The sequence below is a fragment of the Pseudochaenichthys georgianus genome, chromosome 16 (genome assembly GCF_902827115.2).
Source record: "Pseudochaenichthys georgianus chromosome 16, fPseGeo1.2, whole genome shotgun sequence".
Taxonomy (NCBI): Eukaryota; Metazoa; Chordata; class Actinopteri; order Perciformes; family Channichthyidae; genus Pseudochaenichthys; species Pseudochaenichthys georgianus.
The window spans coordinates 16,590,638-16,612,603 of NC_047518.2; the positions used below are offsets into that span (position 1 = coordinate 16,590,638).

At 41.7% G+C, this 21,966-nt stretch overlaps 1 protein-coding gene across 1 annotated transcript in view; it reads right to left on the minus strand.

Annotated features, from left to right (window-relative positions):
* Positions 1-21,966, minus strand: part of LOC117461051 (proprotein convertase subtilisin/kexin type 4-like) — a 249,012-nt gene that overhangs the window by 117,319 nt on the left and 109,727 nt on the right. The gene's annotated exons all lie outside the window — the stretch shown is intronic.

Below are 21,966 nucleotides of genomic sequence, written 5' to 3' on the forward strand. Positions count from 1 at the left end.
CCCTCAACACTACTCAACTCGGTGGTGTTTTGAAACCAAAGGGTAGAAAGTGTAAAGGCAGAGAGGGATTGTGTCCTTGCTACAGGGCAAACGCTACAGCCGAGGGTAAAGGATTAAAAGGATCATAATGCCTTAGTGACTTTTCTTTGTCTCCTGCTGTTATCTCTGTCAGTGCATGTAAGGAATTGGCTTCAACATCAAATGTCCTGCTTTACATTTGACCCCTAAGGACATGTCATGTACTAAAGGGGCTCTGTCTTGGGTTTTATTATTCATAAATATATTACAAATCTAAAGGTATAATCATAAAATCGTTGCCACATTAAGAAGTACATACGCATGTTGGAATATACTTTTTTATGCTATGTTGTCTAAAATCTTATCTACATAAACACAGTTGTTTTCTTGTTTAAAGATATATTTTAGGGCCAGGCGGGATTCGAACCTGGGTCCTCCGCATGGGGACCCAGCTCCAGTGTTAGGGCAGCCAGCTATACCAAGAAAGCTATACAGCAAACCCTTAACACTAGTTAGAAAACATTTAAATCTCTTTCAAATCGCCAACACAAACTCACAAGTGAAGCACTATGAAAGCAGTGGACAGGTTGGGACACGCACGCACACACGCACGCACGCACACACACACACACACACACACACACACACACACACACACACACACACGTATGGTCGTTGGATAATGGAGCAGTGAACTCAGTAGCACATTGTGACACCACCGTTCCACAGTGAAAGTGGAACTGTTCATGTATGCGTACAGTAAACATGTTCAAGTCCTGTTTGTTTTATTCGTGACAACTCACAAAAGACCTTACTCCCTGTATACACGTCAACAATGAAAGCAGAGTTTATGAAAATATTCTCACTGAAAGAAATGTTACAAAAGGTACATGTTCAGTGACCTTGAATCCATTTGTTGTGGTCAAAAGGACGAAACACCAGAAAATGGTCTTTTAAAAGTAACCATGTACTTCGAAATACAGATACTTGACATTCATATTTGACATTCCGACATTTAAAAAAGCCAAGTTGAAATGCCTGAAAATTAAGAAGAAGTCGAAATACTGCAAGAAGCTTACACTGCACCCTGCACTACACATACCCTTTCTATTTTGAGTACTGAATAAAACACTGACAAACTGGTGTCTGAACTTTATTCCCAGTGGAAAAATAAATGTTAACATGAGCAACTGTTTTGTGTATCCCTGAAAGATGAAGTGTAATACAGACGACCAATCATCTCGTCCATGGCCTCATTTGTTTACAGTAATTGCACCGGGGTATCACTATTAATGGTGTAATGATGTTTAAAGATGGGACACTGCGCTCGTTTAAATCATCTTCTGTTTGTGTTTTTTGTAGCGACGTTCCATCACTGAATTACTTATTACTTATAAGCTGATTTGGCAGAGATATTAGCTAATGTATACATCACTTACCCTAAGTGTGGTTGCTTTAGCAGGCATTTGGAGGTCTAGGGTGAGCATCAATTGGTTTGCATTTCATAAAAAGCCAAAGGTTGGCCAGTGAAGAAGGCGAGCGTGGGTGTAAAGTGATCTGTGGGTGCTGGATGAGAAAGGTCACGAGCACAGTTCGATCCCTCGCGTCTCTAACCGCCTGTACATGAATTGGGAAATGGTCCGTAACTGCGAAGGCGATGACACACACAAACACACATCACTACATGCTAGCTACTATATGTATGTCCGTCTCAGCTTGTGGCAATGTGTGTGTGTCCTTCCTCATACGCTCACGCATGTAAGTGTGTGAGAGAAAGAGATGTAGTGTTACATGAGATTTACGAATATTCATTCATCTATATTTGTGCTCTTGGGGCTCTTGTATGCAGTATTGATTTTCAGACACAGCCCAGAGTATGGGCGCTTGACCCTTGACCCCAATAAAACAATAATGTGGCTCCATAAAAAACAATGAGTCCCCTGTCTGCACTGACTGCCAGAGCAGCTATTGAACTGGAGAAGAAAAGTACATCAGGCCAATATGACAGAGACTGAGTGCTTCTGAGATTTCACTTACGACTCGAATGATACTCGGAGAAGGCAGACCTTCACAAAGGCCTATGGTGCATTCACATGCTCATCGGAATGTCACACTTCATGAGTTAGGAAGTTATTTGTCCTACTTTGTTCTGTTCATGTGCTTTAAGTCATGTTATGTAATGCTACATAGAAGATATGTATTTTGTTACAAATATAACAAAACGGGATTGCTGTGTCAGAGTTGTTCTTGGTGGTTTATCACAGTTCTAAACTAATGTGTCCGATTAATCTGGCATCACATACATGTTGAAAAGTCAAAACATAGTTTGTATAACCACCCTTAGAATTACACTCTTCAGCAGTTTAAATCAGTTCTTTTAGATTCTATGTCAACTTTGGATGGATACATGTATGCACCTATGTTGCTGTTCTATGCTCCCATAGCATTGTTTTGAATTTGCAATAGCTCTGATTGACACCTACTTTAGGATTGGCTCCTTCCTCATAGCAACAGAAGCTGAAGCATTGCAGACATGTATTCGCTCATGGAAAAAGGTAATTTCTCAAGACAAAGTTTTAAATTATCGAAACTGATGGCAAAGGCATAACCCATTGTGAAAGGTCACCACAGTAGTATGCCACATCTAATTGTTCAAGTCTTTTCTACATCAACATGTGTCCCCTCTGTGTAAAGAGATTATATAAAAACCTTTCTGAAAATGAGCTGATCAGATGTTGGCCATTTTATGATGTCATAACGATTTTTTTTGGCTTGTGTAACCATTAGCCAATCACCAACCAAGGTAACCCCCCCCCCCCCCCCCCCCCCCCAACCGCAATTCGCCCAGCCAATCGGAATTGGTATTTTCTCTCCCCAGGATAGTACCACCTCTTTACCAGGCACTAAAATGGGGGTAAAAGTTCTCGGAACTAAGTACTCTTTTTGGTGTGAATGCAAAATTCCAGGCACTATCGGAACTAAACGGGAAAAGTACGGGGAAAAGTACGAGTAAAAGCACTCCGGTGTGAACGCGCCTATTGTGTTCTTTTTAACCAAATATATCTCAGAGGGGCGTGGGGAGTGGCTCCTTATTTTAATCTAAAGTGACAGACAGAGAATCAGCACTTTTGAAACAGGGCTGAAACAGAAGGGATTATGGGTAATGCTACAATGATCTGTTATGTGGTATTTCGAGCCAAACACTTCAGAGACATGTTTGTATATATCTGAGACCCAGGGCTGCCGCCAGGGATTTTGGGCCCCATGAAAAGATATCACATTGGTTACTTAAACATTTTTTTCTTAATGTTATAAAATAGTTTGGGCCCCTGTCAGTCACGGGCCCTTAGAATCGTCCTAACTTTTCACCCCCTTATGGCGCCCCTGCTGAGACCTATAACATATTCATGAAAAGCAGTATAATAGGGGACCTTTAAAATATCCAGGATACTGCTAAGTTTCTGCCATCAAAGCAGAATGAAGCGATATGTAGAGCCTGTTAGCAAATGGCTCCTAATGCCAACATCAAACAGACACAGAGCAGCAATAGCCTTCATAAGAAGTAGTCTCTACTGTAAGTTCTCCTTTTAGTTCTGCTTTGGTCTCCACCACCATGATTCATTCTGCAGTGTCTTCACTCATGGCTACCTTTGTCTGTCCAATGGTGATGGGCAGCTGGAGCACATTCAGTTGATCAACTGTTACCTAAAATAACTGCCTGCTGTGCTGAAAATGTGCTTAGAAAGCTTCCAAAGCAATGTGGGAAACAAATTACGAGGTGAATATGTCTGTTAACAAACTGTTTCCATAACTATGATGAGACAAGAAGGCCCCATTGTTATTAAAGACTAACTTTGACTATATCAACATGCCATATTGTTGACCTGCCTCTCATTACAGCTCTGTTGGGATATTACAGTCGGAGTGAAGGGGCAGCATTCTGTTTTTTTATCTCATAATGATAATATCAAATATTATAAAATAAGTTAGACTAAAATGACAAACGTATTGGATTTAGTTGGACTCAATTGATTAAATGTTAAAATGTTAAATGATTAAATGATAGGAACTAAGACTATATCGAAAAATATACAATAAAATAAACATTTGACTTACAATTTTCAAAAATGTAATGACAAAAACACCCAGATGTTTTCCTCCTAAAGAATAAGACTCAGACTAAATCTTAAATAACTGCCATAATCAACACTAATTGAGAGTAACCCAACAAAGCTAGGTTGCTGTAAATGGATCACACATTGAAATACTGATGAGTGCAGCTTTTAAAGGAATGGGAATTTAAAGTGGTGAAGGATATTTCTAGCAACTTTTCGGAGTTGAGTTGACTTGGGTTGTGTATTTGTGTGTACATGTTTGGATGAGTCAGCGTAAATGACTGTCATCGTTGGACCAATAGCACTTGTGACAAGTCATCAGCTGTTTATATTGAATGTTATATCTGTGAGTAACTTAATGAAACCTTGTATGCTCTCAGCAATTTTTCATATTCATCACATATTCTTGATCGGGTCACATCGCCTTCTGGTGGTTACATTTTCTGTGGTTTGACAAAACGTAGTATTTTGAAGCACGACCTGAACTACACTTTTACCAAAAATATAGTACGCCAAATCAAAAGCATTGGAAATTGGCGTCAAAATGTCTTCGTGTTCTTCTCATTCTTTATTTTTGTATTTCCTCCTATGTCTTTCAAATTGGAGGAAACACTCTCTCGGTTCACTCGGTGGGCACGCTGTGAGCAACACAACTGAAGCACTGGTTTAAATTTGTGAAGATTCGCTGGAGGAGAAATTCTGTTTTGTTGCAGTAACTAAACCAGCACAGTTAGACCCAGGAAATAAACATGTCATGATTAATTTAGGGACTCGTACATAGAAGATCATAATAAGGACGTAATCAGTGTGTGTGTGTGTGTGTGTGTGTGTGTGTGTGTGTGTGTGTGTGTGTGTGTGTGTGTGTGTGTGTGTGTGTGTGTGTGTGTGTGTGTGTGTGTGTGTGTAATACAGTAATGAAAGCGTGCTCTGGTTCGAGCCAGATTCAGCATTAATGATGGACTGAGATCAGCTCGTGCTGTGGGATCAAATACTCCGTCTGCTAAATAATGTAGCGTACAGAGCTAATGACAGTCCCATATGGACCACAGAGAGACATGTTGGAAGCGTAACGTATAGCAGGTACTGGAAGTATGTCAGCAACCGCTGTTAAATACTCCGGCGCTGGAGGGAGGATCACTGCCAAATATATACACCGTTAATATGTGTGTGTGTAATGCGTGTGTGTGCACAATTCAGGTTGTGTGTGTGCCGTAGAGCATGCAGAGATGAATGCGCGGCAGTGTTTCTGTTTGTGACTCTGCCGGCAATGTGTGTCACTCATCAATAATGTATGGCTCTTGGTTCTCCCCTCTTCAAAGCTAGTGACGCTCCAGTGTTCCACATAATTAACTCTCTCTAACACAGACCCACACATACAAATATACACATGTCAATGAGTTCAAATTTTAAAACATCCACGGAAAATTCAAACTAAAAATCTGTTTTAACCTGTATGCAATTGTCTTAGAAAATGATTGGAGATGGCCATTACATGTATGATCTGAATGTGTAAAGCGCTTTGAGAGTCTTTGATACATCGCTATAATAAATATAAGGATTATTATTATTATTATTATTATTATTGAAAAGTATACAGAAAGTTGCTGAATCGCAGTTTAATTATCTGTTTTATAAGGTGGATTGTAACTTTTGACGTGAGAGAAGGTGTCAGACTTTTAATTCTCAAATTTGAAGAACTTCTGGTGTCTTCATTTCTTCAGATTTGCCTGAAGAAATGTAGTTTGTTGTTTAAGATAGATATTATGGCTCACAAAGCCCTTTTTATGACTCTTCAAGTAGGATGGAGGAAACATGGATTAGTAAAAAGAGTGTATGTATGCTGCCTGTGAACTTGAATAAAGAAATTCCTTTAGGATAACAGAAACTGAGGAGAGAGTGATTCTCGTATCGCATTAATACAATCCATATTATTGCCAAAGTCAAGTCTAGACATAAATAAAAGCGTTGCCATTTGCACAATTGTTTCCTGAACAATGAAATAATTTCTTTGCCTCACACTTTGAATGGCAATTACAAGGAGTGGTATACACGATATTAATAAAGAACACTGTATAAAAACACTATGGAAAGTATAATTGTAAACGTCTATGCAGAAAGTGGTTATACTCTGTGGTAAAACGTCTAAGGCCACACTGACCAGACAACATGATACACTCTGCCCTCAAAGTCCACTTATGGGAAATAATCTTCCTGGAGAGTATTTCATATTCTAATCCACGTCAACACAATTAGTAAAAAAAAAGGTGTCTTCAATTGACTTGACAATAAATACAACCACTATCATTTAAAAAAGATGGCCCAATTCCCTGCTTTTTACATATTTTTGGACATTTTATCTGAATGATTCAGATACAAAAGGTGATTCAGATAGAAAAGGTGTTTCAGATAGAAAAGGTCATAGATCCCACTACATTCAGCTATCATTACTCAACCATTCACAACCAGGCAACATAGAAGACGGGAAATACATCCAGAGGACACATGGAAGCAAATTGTCCATCAAAAGGAAAATCTGATTAAATTCTACATCTTTTTTGTATTGTCACCATTGAATTGATCCTACTAACTAAGTATTGGTTTTGTATCCAAAAGTGTTATTGCTCACTGTGTTAAAAATACAGAACACCACATGCATCCTTAAATTCTTCTGGTTAACAAAATAAAACAAATTCATATGACTTTATTCAAGGAGTTTGCATCCATGGGGATATACCCTACAGGTGTTATAGAGGGGGAGGAGACCAAATGAAATAATGCAGTTGGTGCAAGGTTCCGCTGAGTAGTTTTTTTAACATGTTGTATTTCAGCTTATGAAGCCAAATCTACCGTGTGCGTTGCTAAAAGCTCAAATATTTGAAATGCTTGTCGATGTCATCAAACCAAGAGCTGTTCTGAGTCATTTACAGTTTACAATACACATTACACTGCAAGTGATACTACGAGTGATGACTATGAATGCTCTGCCACTGCATTTAAAACCCATCTCTGTCCCCGTCTAACTGGGACACCCAAATGAAGACACGGGCTGACAGATGATCATTATTCAGGGGAATAAATAAATGGCTATAAAGAAATAATCAGGGAAGAAAAGCAATGATGGCCAAATTACATCTCTTTGGTTGTCTCATCGGATTTTCCTCGTTTGAGCTTTTATTGAAATGGATTTAAATAGTCAGAACGGCGGGGTGGCGAGGATCTATTTCCTGACAATTGTGTGCATTGAAATTGGGCTTCAGCGAAGAGAGGTGTAAAATACACACAGACAGACATGTGGAAACACATGTGCACACACACACACACACACACACACACACACACACACACACACACACACACACACACACACACACACACACACACACACACACACACACACACACACACACACACACACACGCACACACACAGAAGAAGTGAGTGGTGTTGTTGCCAGCTTGGAGTGATGGTAATATCAGAGACTGGAGGAGCTGCTAATGAACAGTGCGAATGGGAAGAAAGGCTCCAGCTCAATCCACTAATTGCCTTAAAAGCTTTTCATACAATTTACCCTGTCAACAGAGATGGTGGTGTGAGTTGGTGTGTGTGTGTGTGTGTGTGTGTGTGTGTGTGTGTGTGTGTGTGTGTGTGTGTGTGTGTGTGTGTGTGTGTGTGTGTGTGTGTGTGTGTGTGTGTGTGTGTGTGTGTGTGTGTGTGTGTGTGTGTGTGTGTGTGTGTGTGTGTGTGTGTGTGTGTGTGTGTGTGTGTGTGTGTGTGTGTGTGTGAGTGTGTGTGTGTGTGTATATGGGTGGGTGGTTGGGAAGAAAAAGAGATAATTCTGAGCAAACAAAAAAAAAAATGCACAATGGTTTTACACCTACGCAGGACCAATCAGACTCCGTCTCACACTTCCACCGAGGCGTCTTATTTAGCTGAAGCCGGTAGCATTTAAAACCACACTTAGACTTCGACAGTCCAAAAAGAGCTAAACACACTGAGCACACACACTCACCTGATTGCCAATTCTAACATACGTACATTCGCATATATGGCCATATAGAGAATCACTCAACACTCACAGTGCGCTGCATTGCAGTGGGTGCTGTTGCACGCCTTGGCGCTCATTCAAGTAAAAAGCCTCCTGAGTGGTAAGGCAACAGAAGAGTCAGCAACACAGGTAGCTCTTCTCTATGTTTTTCAGTACGGATCTCTAGTCTACTGTTCATAAAACACAGCTAGGATCGGGGTGACACACGACAGTTATTGAAAGGCACATATAGCAAATAATGAATAAAACCTGTTAAGTAAAGGGCAGCAAGCTGGTCATTAACAACAAAGAACACAGACAGGGTAAGCAGCATACTTACGCGAAGTGGAGGGATCTTGAATCACCCTGAACCTGTCTATTACAAGGCTACGAACTAAATAAACCAAACACTTGCAAAGAAAAAATAGTTCCATTGCGTACCAGACGGCTGAAACTGCAGCGACAACAACTTGAAATGAAAGCAGCACTGTTCCATCTAATGTTTGTTTTGGCCACTAATATTAAACTGAGCATAGAACCTTTAACAGTGCGTTCTCTTTAGCAATGGTCTGCTATCCTTAGCAGCAGTCTGCTAGCAAAAAAGAGACGGCAAAATGTTAAAATCGACTAAGCAGATATTATTAACCCTTAGATGTATAAGTGGGTCTTTGTTGACCCGGTGAGGTGGTTTTCTTAGAGTATCTTTGTAATTACATTTTTTTATCATTTCATATTCCAGCTATTCCTCAAAAAACATGTTTTGGATATCATGCCATTCACATTTTAAATTTACATTTTATAAATTTTAAGAAATGGTAGTTTTTGTATTACTACCCCAAACTTCCATAAGTGGGTCAAAAATGTGAAAACTTAATTATAAAATATTTCTAGTGTGAACCAAAATATAATACTAAATAATATACAAGTAATTTTTCTTAACAAAAATGGCATAAAAACACATTATTCTAATACGGGTCCTTTTTGACCTACTTATGGAAGAGTGTGGGGTCCAGTCACTCGTGCATCTAAGGGTTAATTAATATAATCAGACATAAAACTATAAATATACAGATATACTGTATAAATATATTCCTATTCACACTTTGTGCAGTATTATTAACCTTAATATTATTTGCATGTTTTTCACAAATGTTGACATTCAAGTGACTAATTAATTCACGATTGAGCTTGGATTTGGAACATTCATGAAAAATAAGTAGGAACTTGAGAAAAAAGAAGTCTCAATACAAGTTAACCTACCTGGAGGTGATAACGTTGGTACAGCAAATAATATGGACCTTTATGTGGTCAAGATTAGTGAAAGACATCTCGAGATGAATGACTAGTGAAACAAATCCTACACTGCAGCACAAGCTGTGACAGTGCTTCTTTGTGAGGAAGCAGAAAGAACTACAGACTCCAAACGAACCAAATCAGTATGTCACGAGGCAATAAGTATTTTATGAAATTCTGGTGTGATCAGGAACCAGGAACTTCCCTCTACTGTATGCGTGCAAGCAATAACATAAATGAAAACCACCACTCAAATACATGTTCACAGACATACATACTATATACATATACAATTACAGTACATCTCATGTGTGGTTCATAGCTACCACAAGTTTCTCCTGTATGCACTGTACAGTGTATCGTTTTTATCTGTGTGTGTGTGTGTGTGTGTGTGTGTGTGTGCGTGTGCGTGCGTGTGCGTGTGCGTGTGTGTGTGTGTGTGTGTGTGTGTGTGTGTGTGTGTGTGTGTGTGTGTGTGTGTGTGTGTGTGTGTGTGTGTGTGTGTGTGTGTGTGTGTGTGTGTGTGTGTTTGTGTGTGTGTGGGTGGATGTGTGCATTTGGGGTGGTGGTGGTGGCGTTGAGATGCTGCAGTGCTGCATATTCTTCTCACCAGACTAACACATTCTCACTCTTTCAAAAACAGATGCTTGGTCAGTGGCCCTCTGCTCCACATGATGACGCTCTCGGTTCCCCTTTAGAGTCATTCAGATGGGAACAGTGTCTCAGTTTCTGCTCCTCAAATGCATCCTGTATTTTAAAAATAATAATAATAATAATACAGTGTGCTTTCTACATAAACCTTTGATGAAGGCTTAGTTAGTAAGCAACCTTGTCAGGTTTAGGAACAGATCGTGGTTTGTGTTAAAGTGACATTGCCTTTTGGTTTTACACTGGACACAAACAGTGGTCTTCTTTGTGAAATTCACCGATCCCAACCTCCTCCTAAAGTAGACTATTTCACTCTTTATACTACGTCAGTCGCTCAGCGCGTCTCATTATGACAGGGATAGGATTATTTGAAATTGGAATTAGTTGAAAGGCCAATGCATCTCAAGCAGACGCCAAAGCGTGTTGGTATTTGATACCAAAATACCTAAACATATTAAAAAAGAAAAGCAACCAAATGAACTGTGGAAAAATAAACAATTGCGCTGCACATATCTGACACATATCAGCAGCATGCAAAATGTCAATGGATGGGTGGGGGTTTGATGTTGATTGTATTGTCTTTTCTGGCAGCCAAGAGTGAGACAGTGGCAGGTCATGAGCAGTGAGGCGGGGGCATGGGGGTGTATCAGGGGGCAGGGATGTCATGGGGCATCTCCAGAGGTCGGAGGGGTCCTCGGTCAATTTACCAGTCGATGGATGGACAGACAGAAGGATGAATAGGTGGCTAGATAACCCCAAGGGGCGCATCATGAAGGGCTGATTGGGACCAATAGAGCTTGAGGGTATTTGAGTGGGGTTTCAAGAGATAGAGGGAGGATTGCATATGTGAGTCTGAGTTCGCTCAGTTTTCCTATGTGGCTTTAAAAATGTGTTTGTGCATTTGTGAATGTGTTTGTGTCTCTGTGGATGTGTGTGTGGAGGTGAGGACATCCCCTCTGCTGAGGTGTGTGTCTCCAGACCTCGGGACCCTCCCTTGAGTCTGATGTCTGTCAATACAGACAGCACAGAGACGCAGCGCTGGCCCTGGGTCAACACCAAAGCCAATACCTGAAGACAGGCTGCACACACACAAGCACCGGAATCACACACACACACACACACACACACACACACACACACACACACACACACACACACAGCCAGCAAGCCAATAACCGCAGCCATTAATTGAGCTGGCCAAGTCCAAGTTCTGACACGAGCCACAATTAACCCCTTGAATCCTCAGCGGGCTGCTCGATGTTCATTCGGAGCGGCTAACGAGGCTAAATGTAAGAGCAGCGACTTCGGTAATGAGACGGGATAACTGTGCTGTGTTCCTGCCCGCGGGTCAGCTCTCACTGGCCCTGAGGATTATATCCTCCATCCATACTTACCTCGGATTACCTCGTGTTTCCCTGGAACAAGTACATGTGAGCATCATTAGACAAACAAACCTATGTAAGATATATATGCTTTATGCTTTAAAGGGGCCCTATTATGCTTTTTGGGGTTTTCCTTTTTCATGTAGTGTGTTCTATAGGTTTGTGTGCATGTAAGCGGTCTGCAAAGGCTACAATCAGGATATTGTCATGAAAATTGTAGAAAAGCACTTAAACTCAGTTTTTTAATGGCTTCATTAAAGTTATAATTTAAATTGCCACATTGGTCAGGAATGAGCTGCTAACGCACAAATGCCAGAAAAACACTCTTTAAAACAGCTTTTAAATGCTCCACAGAGAGTTGATCAGACTGCTTGAACAAGACAAACTTCTTAAATATTCCAAGTGGACATTTGAACCGAGATGGAGCCTTGTCGTCGCCAGAACAAACACCAGCTGCGTCCAGTGAACATCTGAGGTTCTTAATGTTCTTGTCCTTGTCATCGAACACTTCCTAAGCACTTCCAGCACCTGTCCTATGCACCTGGCTCGCATTAGTATGGACAGTAGGTGCCTTAAGAGGGCTTTTACATCCAAACAGCTGTGGCAAGTCATGAGTCAGCCACCCAGAGCTTCGAGTGCTCCATATAAGTTCCAAAACTTTCATTTTGACTTTATAACAGTTTGAATTATTGTGAGGAAAAGTGGAAAATGAGGCTGTTCTGTCTTAATGTCACAAGCTCAGTTTTAGTCTGTCCAATGAGGAAGATTTAAACACAGCGAGTAAAAGCTGGTCTAATCCGCACGCTGAGCAAAGAGGATGTGACTGGCCACTCATGTGGAGTGATGTATGCTAACCAACCATCAGGTTTTTATCTGAAAAAAGGTCATGGGGTGGCTTAAAAAGTGATCCCAGAGAGTAGGTCGTACTCATTTGTAACTACTAAAAACGACTCAAATCAAAGTGTTCCTGATGGCAGAACTGAACACTAAGGAAGGAAAAAGGAGGAGTGTGGAAAGTGCTTGGTAAAAAGAGCAACAACGACACACTACATTCCCCTTCCTCTCAGTTCCATTCCCCTTCTTCTTCCAACTGTTTACTTTCAACCGGGGCCGTTATCAGACGCAAATGTGCGATGAGCGGAAAGGAGAACGCAGAGAAAATAATCACCCTCTGCCTCAACCAGCTGGTTTGTTCATAAACACGCAATTATGATTTCATGGCAGTCCATTATATACAAGCCACTCCAGGGCAGGAAGCTCTGCCAAGGCGCGATCACCGAAAACATCTTAAACACTCTGAAACAGCTACCTCGGCTACTACATGCACTTTTGGGATTTTCTTGGCAGTTCCTCAAAAAGGAATCAATGATGCTTTGTGAACTATGAGCAATAGACCGGTATGGGTAATGTGCAATGTGTCTACATGGTGACGACATATTCAGGGCATGCGAGTGTGTGAGGGGGTCAATCGCATTCTGTCAATTTAGTCATATGTCATATTTCAGCAGTGATGATTGGATCTTGATTGAAAGTGGAGGAACCTTTGCCTTAAAATCTAGCAATTTAGAAAATGACGGAGGTTGATTGCAGACTGTTGATACAATTACTAGACATTTGGAAGAGATAGGATAAAAGCATAGAGTGAAAGTATAACATAAATATAACCAAATCATACAGTATAATATATAATTTGTTTAAAGGTGGGGTAGGTAAGTTTGAGAAACCAGCTCGAGTGCGCTAGAATTTGAAAATACACAACCGGAAGAAATCTGCCACTTCCTTACAGAGCCCCTCCTCCAACACACACGAACGCGCACATGACCAATGAGGGCACGAGATAAGTTTGTGCACAGATGGAAGGCTGACAGGCAGGTAGGCCATCCAGTTACTTTAGCCGGGCCGGCTCGGATGATTGGTCGTGCTTTTTACAGTACTACGGCTTCCACAGATGACTTTTTTTTATGGATTTTTTGTCAAAGCACTTCAGAGATTCATTGCTATCGGGATGTTAAGAGCATTCCATGGAATATAACAACAAGTGTTTCCGAAGTGAATTACATACCCCACCTTTAACTGTGACCTTTTTCATTGTACTTGACATTGCAATGTTCTTTAGAGACAGTTCATGTTAATACATGTACTAAATACATGCTTATTAAAACCAAAACATGGTAAAACATCAGATAAAGGATACATTTTGATGTTATACACATTTGAGATCTGTTTTCTTTCATTTCTGCATTCCTTCTTTCATTTATATAGAAGTTTGTTTTCTTGCTTTTTGCCTTTCATACTGCTAATGGTCCCCAGTGTCCACATAACAACATCTGTGTCCCTTCCATTTGGTCCATATAAGACAAGTAAGATACCTCAACAACTACTTGATGGATTGGCAACAAACTATGTATAGTCATTTAGTTCTGAGAGGGACTCTCTGGGTGTCTCTCAATGTCGAGTACGCTTGCTTGGTAGCACATGTCTTCCGAGCGTCTTGCTTCAGAAGTGAGGCAAGAATACTTCCTAGCATTCCGAAAACGAAGAGTGGAACAGGCGAGGCCCCGCCTTACATTTTTTGCCACAGATTTGGGGAAATTGGTCCGTGTGCAAAGCATTGTGGGGATTTTAAGACCGTGGAGTCTACACATGTGCAGCCTCGAAATTTCTCCAAATGAAGTACGCCGGGCTCGGTAGAATTCCAAGCATGCTGGACATTGGAACAGTACTTTGGCGGCACTCGATGACGTAGTATGCTTGAAATAGTGGCTCTGGAGCAGCCTTAGTCGAGATTGATAAACACCCCCAGTGCAAAGTTCTTACTCTTCTTGGTTACCACAGCAATGTGTCAGAACTCCCTATGCCAACTTCTGACACAAATAGACCCAGGTATTGGCAGATATCCAAATGCAGCTATAAGAATAAGATTGTAACTGAAAAAAGTTAACAGCGCATTTACTGTATAGTTCAAACGCATTCTACATTCACTGTAAATCGACCAAAGTATCGGGAATATTTAAAAAAAGAAACATGCATGGCTTGTCAACCTCGCCATAAGTTATTCCTTGTTGATGTTAAACATTTTTCAGATTGCACTAGTAGCACTGGGCTACTAAATGTGTACTTGTTCTTGCCATCAGCTGTTAAATCAAATGCAGTAACCCTAAACTGTCGGTTCAAGCATGAAACCACTGTGTTATGATATCAGAGATAATACAATGGAGTGACTCGGGCACAGTGGCCAACCGTGTCTATCACAACTGGACCTTCTGTAGACACACCCGCCCCCGCCTTCCAGAGCACCCTGGAACCGAGAGGAACTCTGAAAGAATACGCCCATTGGCTACAAATCAATATATGATTGGTTGATCAAACTGCCAGTCCAAACGTACGCTCTCATTCAGTGCAACGGCCAGGACATTCTATCAAGGATGTAGAATACCTTGGTTGAAGGATATTCTACCCAGAGACCCAGAACAAGATCTGATTGGTTGCTTTCTTTTCTAACACAACACCACTGAAATGCGTAGTGCATGGTCCGAGAAGGACAAACAAATCAACGTAACACTAATATTACAGATCAACAACACAGATACCATTCTCATTTATTCATTTTATTTATATAATTAAATCGATTTTTTTTGTTTTTTTTATCTGAGTGTTCCAGGGTATTCTCTGAAGACCTTGAAGGCCCTGACGGATCGCCACTGCTCGGGTAGGAGTCAGCAGATGAATATTGTTAGCAGCAGGCTGACAGATGCACGGCAGCAGCCTCCAACATGAGCAACACATTGGGCAAATCTCTATGGGAGCCACCTCGGTGCATTGTGGGAGTTGTATCTCAGCAGGGGGGGTGTCACTTCCTGGTAGGAGAGACCTCACTGTTAGAGCAAAGTCTCCTAGGATGTTTAGCTTTGAAATACTGATGCATTGTGGGAGCTGGGGTGTATTGTGGGGAATAGTCGCCCCAGCGGGTGTTATGCCTGTGTGTCGTCCCGATGATTGTGCAGTGAGAGGAGATGATACACACACACACACACACACACACACACATACGGTATATACGCAAATACACACACACACCTCTGGTCTATGGATACACAGCAGCACAGCGGGATACTGTCTTTGTTGGATCTGAATACACACAGAGAGTTCACCCTGCATGCATCTATGCTCACACACACACACACACACACACACACACACACACACACACACACACACACACACACACACACACACACACACACACACACACACACACACACACACACACACACACAACACACACACTCACTCTCACGGAGGGACTAAAACTCCCCGATGCTCCCGCTGCAAACACAGGGGAGAGAGATGAAAGACTTTCACTTCCACAGCGAGCCGCCAAAGATGGATCTCTCAAACTTCATCCACCGACTTTCAGCTCCACCATGGATACGTGCGCGGTTACCACGTTTCCCCGAGCTTATCCACAACAACATCCTGTAGGCCTTCTTGTCAGAAAAGGTGGACGTGTTGCCGTTTCGGCCATCCTCGGCTCTTCCAAACTCCTCTGCATCCCTCTCCCCCTCGCCGCCCTCTGCGATCAAGGCTCTCGTCTAACCTGGACTCACATCAAAGCCCCCCACTCCCCCCCTCCCCCCTTCTGGCTGATCCACAGGTAACCTTTTTCTCTTTCATTCCTCATCTCCGTCTTCCTTTCCCCCCCTCTCAGCACCGGAGAGCTTCAAAGACTGCCGAGCCTCGCGCCAGGGGCTCCCTGCTTGGCAAACCTACCCCCCGGACCCCCTGCCGACATCAACCCCCCTAACGCCACTACACCTTCGCCGCCCCCCCCCCCCCCCCGAAAAGCTGCATGTAACACACACACATTGGCATATCCGCCACCCGTCGGGCCCCAGATCAGCGGTGGCTGCCCCACGCTGGCTGCACATACTGTAAACAACAAGCTGTCAACAGGGCTCAAGTGTGCCAGCCATCTGATGTGACCTATGGAACAGAGATCTGGCTGTGCTGTGGGGCGCAGGGCTCAGCGGGGGGTGGGTGAGGGGGTACTGTGTGTGAGTGCGTTGGAGTATGAGTGTATGAGAGAAGGAGCGGGGCAAGCTTTGACTCTGCAGGTGTAGCAGATGTGGACTAATAAAATATCAAACCTGGTTTTAACATATCCGTGACCTCAGTTAAGGACACGTTTGCACCCCGGGTTTCAGAAGAGGCTACGCTGAAAGCTCAACTATACTTGAAATATGGGGCTATTACTGTAGAAGGGAAAATTCCACCAGCTATTTAACTTTTTTAAATACATGTATCTGCAATATTTTGCTGCTAGACTATTGTTACTATGAGAAGTGAAGCTTAAAGAAAAGGTGATCTGCATCCAAACACACATTTCCCCGTGCAGGAAAGACATACATTACAACATCAGTTTACTCAATGGACCAGAAACATCACATGCTGTAGAACAACAATCATATATGAATACATGAATTGGCTAGATTATAATACAATGACTGCAGCCCGGAAGGCTAACCTGCATTCTTAAGAATATCCCAAATATTGCAGGTTAAACGGTAAATAAAAAGTCAGCATTATTAAATTGCTGGAAACAAGAAATCACAATGAACACAAGGCTGTGAAGAATGCCATTGGGAAAACAATCACAAATCATTTGCCAGGTTGAAAGTTGCAAATAAATGTTTGTGAGAGTTTGCCCTTTGGATCTACTCTCGTGCCTGACCTGTGCACCTGCCCAGGCAACATGGGGTGTCCATGTTCACCTTAATACAGCAATAGCAGGTAAGGTTGTCGAGGATAAAGGTTTGTGGTCTTAACAACTTTTTAATGGCACAGAGAAGTTAGAATATTCCCAAACAAACCTGTATTTCCTTTTGTGGCTGAACGGATGTCACTTAAGTCTCCGTGGTGGGTTTAAGGTATAGTTTGAAATATAAAATGAAGGATGTGGTGCTGGCTATCAGATCAATGCTACGCTAACCCCTACCAGCATAAAGCAACAAAAACCCCATGCAGGGATGATGCAATGTAGGTAATGCAGGTGCCAGGTCTGAGAATGTGTTAAAAAAATGTTCTCTAATTTTGCTGCATTCATGTAAATGTTGGTTTCTTTCGTCCATTGTGAGTCTGACAATAGCATAGGTGTCCAGTGGTAAATCGCTGGAGAACTCTTTGAAAGAGAGCCTCAGTAATAATCTGTATCTATCAAAACCATCTCAACTGCAAACCCTCTGCTCAGCAGGATCCCCACTCTCCCTCACAGTGGTTGAAAGCATATAAACACCACACATGCAAGGCTTCTGTTCAGTCAAGGCAAACAGTTGCAAGAGAACATACAGAGCTCTTCATCATTACCCAGTATACAGCAAAATACACCTTTAAAGGAATGTACTCAGGACCTGTGGGGTGTTATATCCTGAGGGTTTGTTACCTCACCTGTATACCAATTATACATCTGTTAACTTTCCATAGGTGCAAGGTAGCAGTGCTAACAACCAAGCACTGCATGGACACTACGCACTATATGTGTGCTTCGAGAAAGTTAACACTATTATGCTTTTTGGATTTCCTTTTCCTCTAGTGTGTTGTATAGGTTGTTGTGCATCTACATGGTCTTCAAAGTTCTCTCCAGAGGGAGTTAGCAATAAAGTTCCAAAGCTATACATACAAGGAAAGGCAAGGCAAGTTTATTTATATAGCACCTTTCAACACAAGGCAATTCAAAGTGCTTTACAAAAAATGAAAGACATTAAGAAAATGGCAATTAAAATCAGTCATTAAAAAGAAAAGCTAATAAAAGAAACATTAAAAGAAAAAATACATGGATAAAAGTGACAGTGCAGTTTAAGATATGAATAGTTCAATTAAAAGCAGCGACAAAAAGAAAAGTCTTCAGCCTGGATTTAAAAGTAGTCAGAGTTGCAGCGGACCTGCAGGTTTCTGGGAGTTTGTTCCAGATATTTGGAGCATAGTAACTGAACGCTGCTTCTCCATGTTTAGTTCTGACTCTGGGGACAGAAAGCTGACCAGTCCCTGAAGACCTGAGAGATCTGGATGGTTCATCATTTAGCAGGAGGTCAGAAATGTATTTTGGGCCTAAACCATTCAGCTTTATAAACCAGCAGCAGTATTTTGAAATCTATTCTTTGACACACAGGAAGCCAGTGTAAAGACTTCAGAACTGGAGTGATGTGATCCACTTTCTTAGTGTTAGTGAGGACTCGAGCAGCGGCGTTCTGAATCAGCTGCAGCTTTCTAATATATGTTTTAGTGAGACCTGTGAAGATAGATATAGATATATTCTTTAGGTGATAGTAGGCTGATTTAGTAACTGTTTTAATGTGACTGTTGAAACTCAGGTCAGAGTTCATGACTACACCTAGATTTCTGGCTTTATCTGTTGTTTTGAACATTGCACACTGAAGCTCAGCGCTAACTTTTATATACGTTCTGACTTGGCTCCAAAAACCATTACCTCAGTTTTATCGTTGTTTAATTGGAGAATACAGAGCACTAATCTTGTCTGTGAAGCTCATTCCCTCATCCTACCAGCTTCATCAGGCTGCTGCTGTCCATGGTGCTGACAGTGTTGGATATACATTTTGCATTGAGTATTTTGCAAAAGGTTTGGTGGGTTGCAGGTAAAAAATGTATGGCTGTCCATCAAAACATACTACATGTCATTGTAACTTCTTTTTTAGGCTATGCCCTTTGTTTGAAGGGCATTGTAATGTCTGTGTTGTGACAAGGTGTGACGGTTCTACGGATATACTTCTAAGAAATAGCACTACAATTAAATCCTTACATTAAAACGTATTAGAAGTGGGTTTACTAATGCCAAGGCAGGAATGGTGGCTCGTATAAGTTCCCCACACGGGTTGTAAGGATGTATTCAGGGTGGATGGTGTGTGCACAAATTGCTGAAAGATTGTTCTTTTTGTCCTTACCTTAAGTGAGTGCTATGAGCTGGCCTAGAATAACAATAGAATATCAAATCATGCTCAAGTTGCCACATGCAAAGACAAACACATGGAAAATGAATATAATCTGGGCAGTATAATGTTTATTGCAAAGCATATCTGTTATTGAAAAGTTGTCACATTTGAAACAAGTTTCAAAATGACTACAGATGAACACATGAACAAGGTTAAAAACTCATAAAACACAAGTTATACAACTTTATGATATCCTTCACAGTCGACATTTGAACATATCAAATGGCTGATCACCACTTTCATTGCATTTTGGATGATTTAGTCAACTTTGTAATACCCATGGTGTTCCCGGTCAAAACTGACCGCCATAAAGAAAAGGAATTAGTAACCATCGGGATCAGATACAACACACACACACACACACACACACACACACACACACACACACACACACACACACACACACACACACACACACACACACACACACACACACACACACACACACACACACACACACACACACACACACACACACACACACACCCACATACTCTAGCTGTGTCCCCCCCCCCCCCCCCCCTTATGTGCCCCTCCCCCCACATGGATCACACCTGGCACACGCAATACATGTTCAGTGTCTGTTCTTTGTATATGTACTGCAGTGTTTCCTGTGTACCAGCAGTCTGATACAATATGTACAGTTTGAAAGGCTGTTAAGTGAAATGTGGTGATGATTAATGGTTTTGGTGTTAATGTAATAGCAGTTAAAACAGGACCGGTCCAATTTGACCGCGAACACCAAGGTAAGGGGGGGAAACGAAGACAACAGGAGGTTAATAGATGTACAAAAGGGCTAGTATAATAATAAGCCCAGAGTCACACATCTCCATTAGTAACAACGTCCCTTATCCTATAGCACATCACCGGATTTATTCTAAACTCACCATTAAAATCCAGAGAATAATAACTAAGGGAAGGCTACTCCTGCTGACTTGATAATGACATCATAGGCCATTGGGGTTTAGGAAATAATATAACCGCATACAGATTTGTAATATCCCCAGCAAACACTAAACATTAAACAGTGAGAAGAGAAATAATGGGGAAATCCATGGGAATCATAAAGGGATACACATACAGTAAGAGGCTGTGTGAAAGATAATTGAGCATGCAGTAAAATCCACAGATAGGAGAATTCACGCTGTGCCGGAGATAAGACGTTGTGACAATGCCGCATTCAGCTCGTCTCTCTTCAAACTAGATTTACGTCTGATATCCTCTCTGTCTGCACATCCTGTCTTTTGACACGACTTGTACGACTGCACTCAATCGCTGTCTCCCTCCCTGACTATTGTCTATATGCTATTATTAGTGTCAACCCCCCCCCCACTCCCACCTCCCAGCCACCGTCTCCTCTCGACTCACACTCCTCAGATTTGTGGCTCTTAATATTGTATCTGTCTCGCAGAAGGACAGGAGCACGGGAAATGACATGTTTCCGCCTGGGGTGAGAAGACACACACTCAGGCATTGGAGACTGCGTGGATCTCACAATGTAATTATGGGGAAACAGAGCAGTCGGTTACACACCTGAGTGCGGCCGGGATCAGAGCTGGGGTGTTACTCTGACGGGGAAAGCCAGGAGTTAGTCTGTTAAAACACGATGACGGACAGATACACTGACACGGCCCTGCTGACAGACCAAATATTTGGACGGAGGGGAAATAGGAAAGGAGTAGATCCAATGTAGAACATGAAGGTGACACTGCCTTGACATTCATGGGCAAATATGTACAGATGTGGTCTAACAGAGGAGATTACACACGCTTATAACGTGTGGCTATTTCCATGTTCATGAACTGACAGTGTGAGCCGGGGAAAGGCTGGTACTGACACTGTAATGCAGATTTATCTTTTTCACAATTATACTTGATGGAAGTGTTTTACACCCCAATGACTCGGAAAGAAAAGTGAGTGTTCTCTTTCAAGATGCTTTTACCAAGAATCAAACCTACATTTCCTCAATCTTTTGGGATTTAAACTGCCAGCAATCATCAGTTAGAGACATTTTGCAAGAGGTTTGTTAATGGACATTTTTGATATCTCAGACTCGGAGAAGCACTCGGATGCTGGGCTGAGGTTACTGGGGTTCAGTGCCCGCTGCAGAGGACCAGGGTTCAAATCTAGCTCAGAGCCCATATACAGATGCTTCTCCTAAGACTGTGTATAGTCTTACCCCCCTTTTAACTCTGTTTCTCCAATACAGGCACTGTTGGACCTAAAGTCAATCTTAAAGAAAATATTAGGATGCTGACATTAGGTTTTTTGATAAACATGGATCGTAGTTAAAGGTGGGGTATGTAACTCACTTCAGAAACACTTGTTGTTATATTCCATGGAATGCTCTTAACATCCCGATAGCAATGAATATATTAAATGCTTTGACAATAAATCCATAAAAAAAATATCATCTGTGGAAGCCGTGGCGCTGTAAAAAGCACGACCAATCATCTGAGCCGGCCCGGCTAAAGTAACTGGAT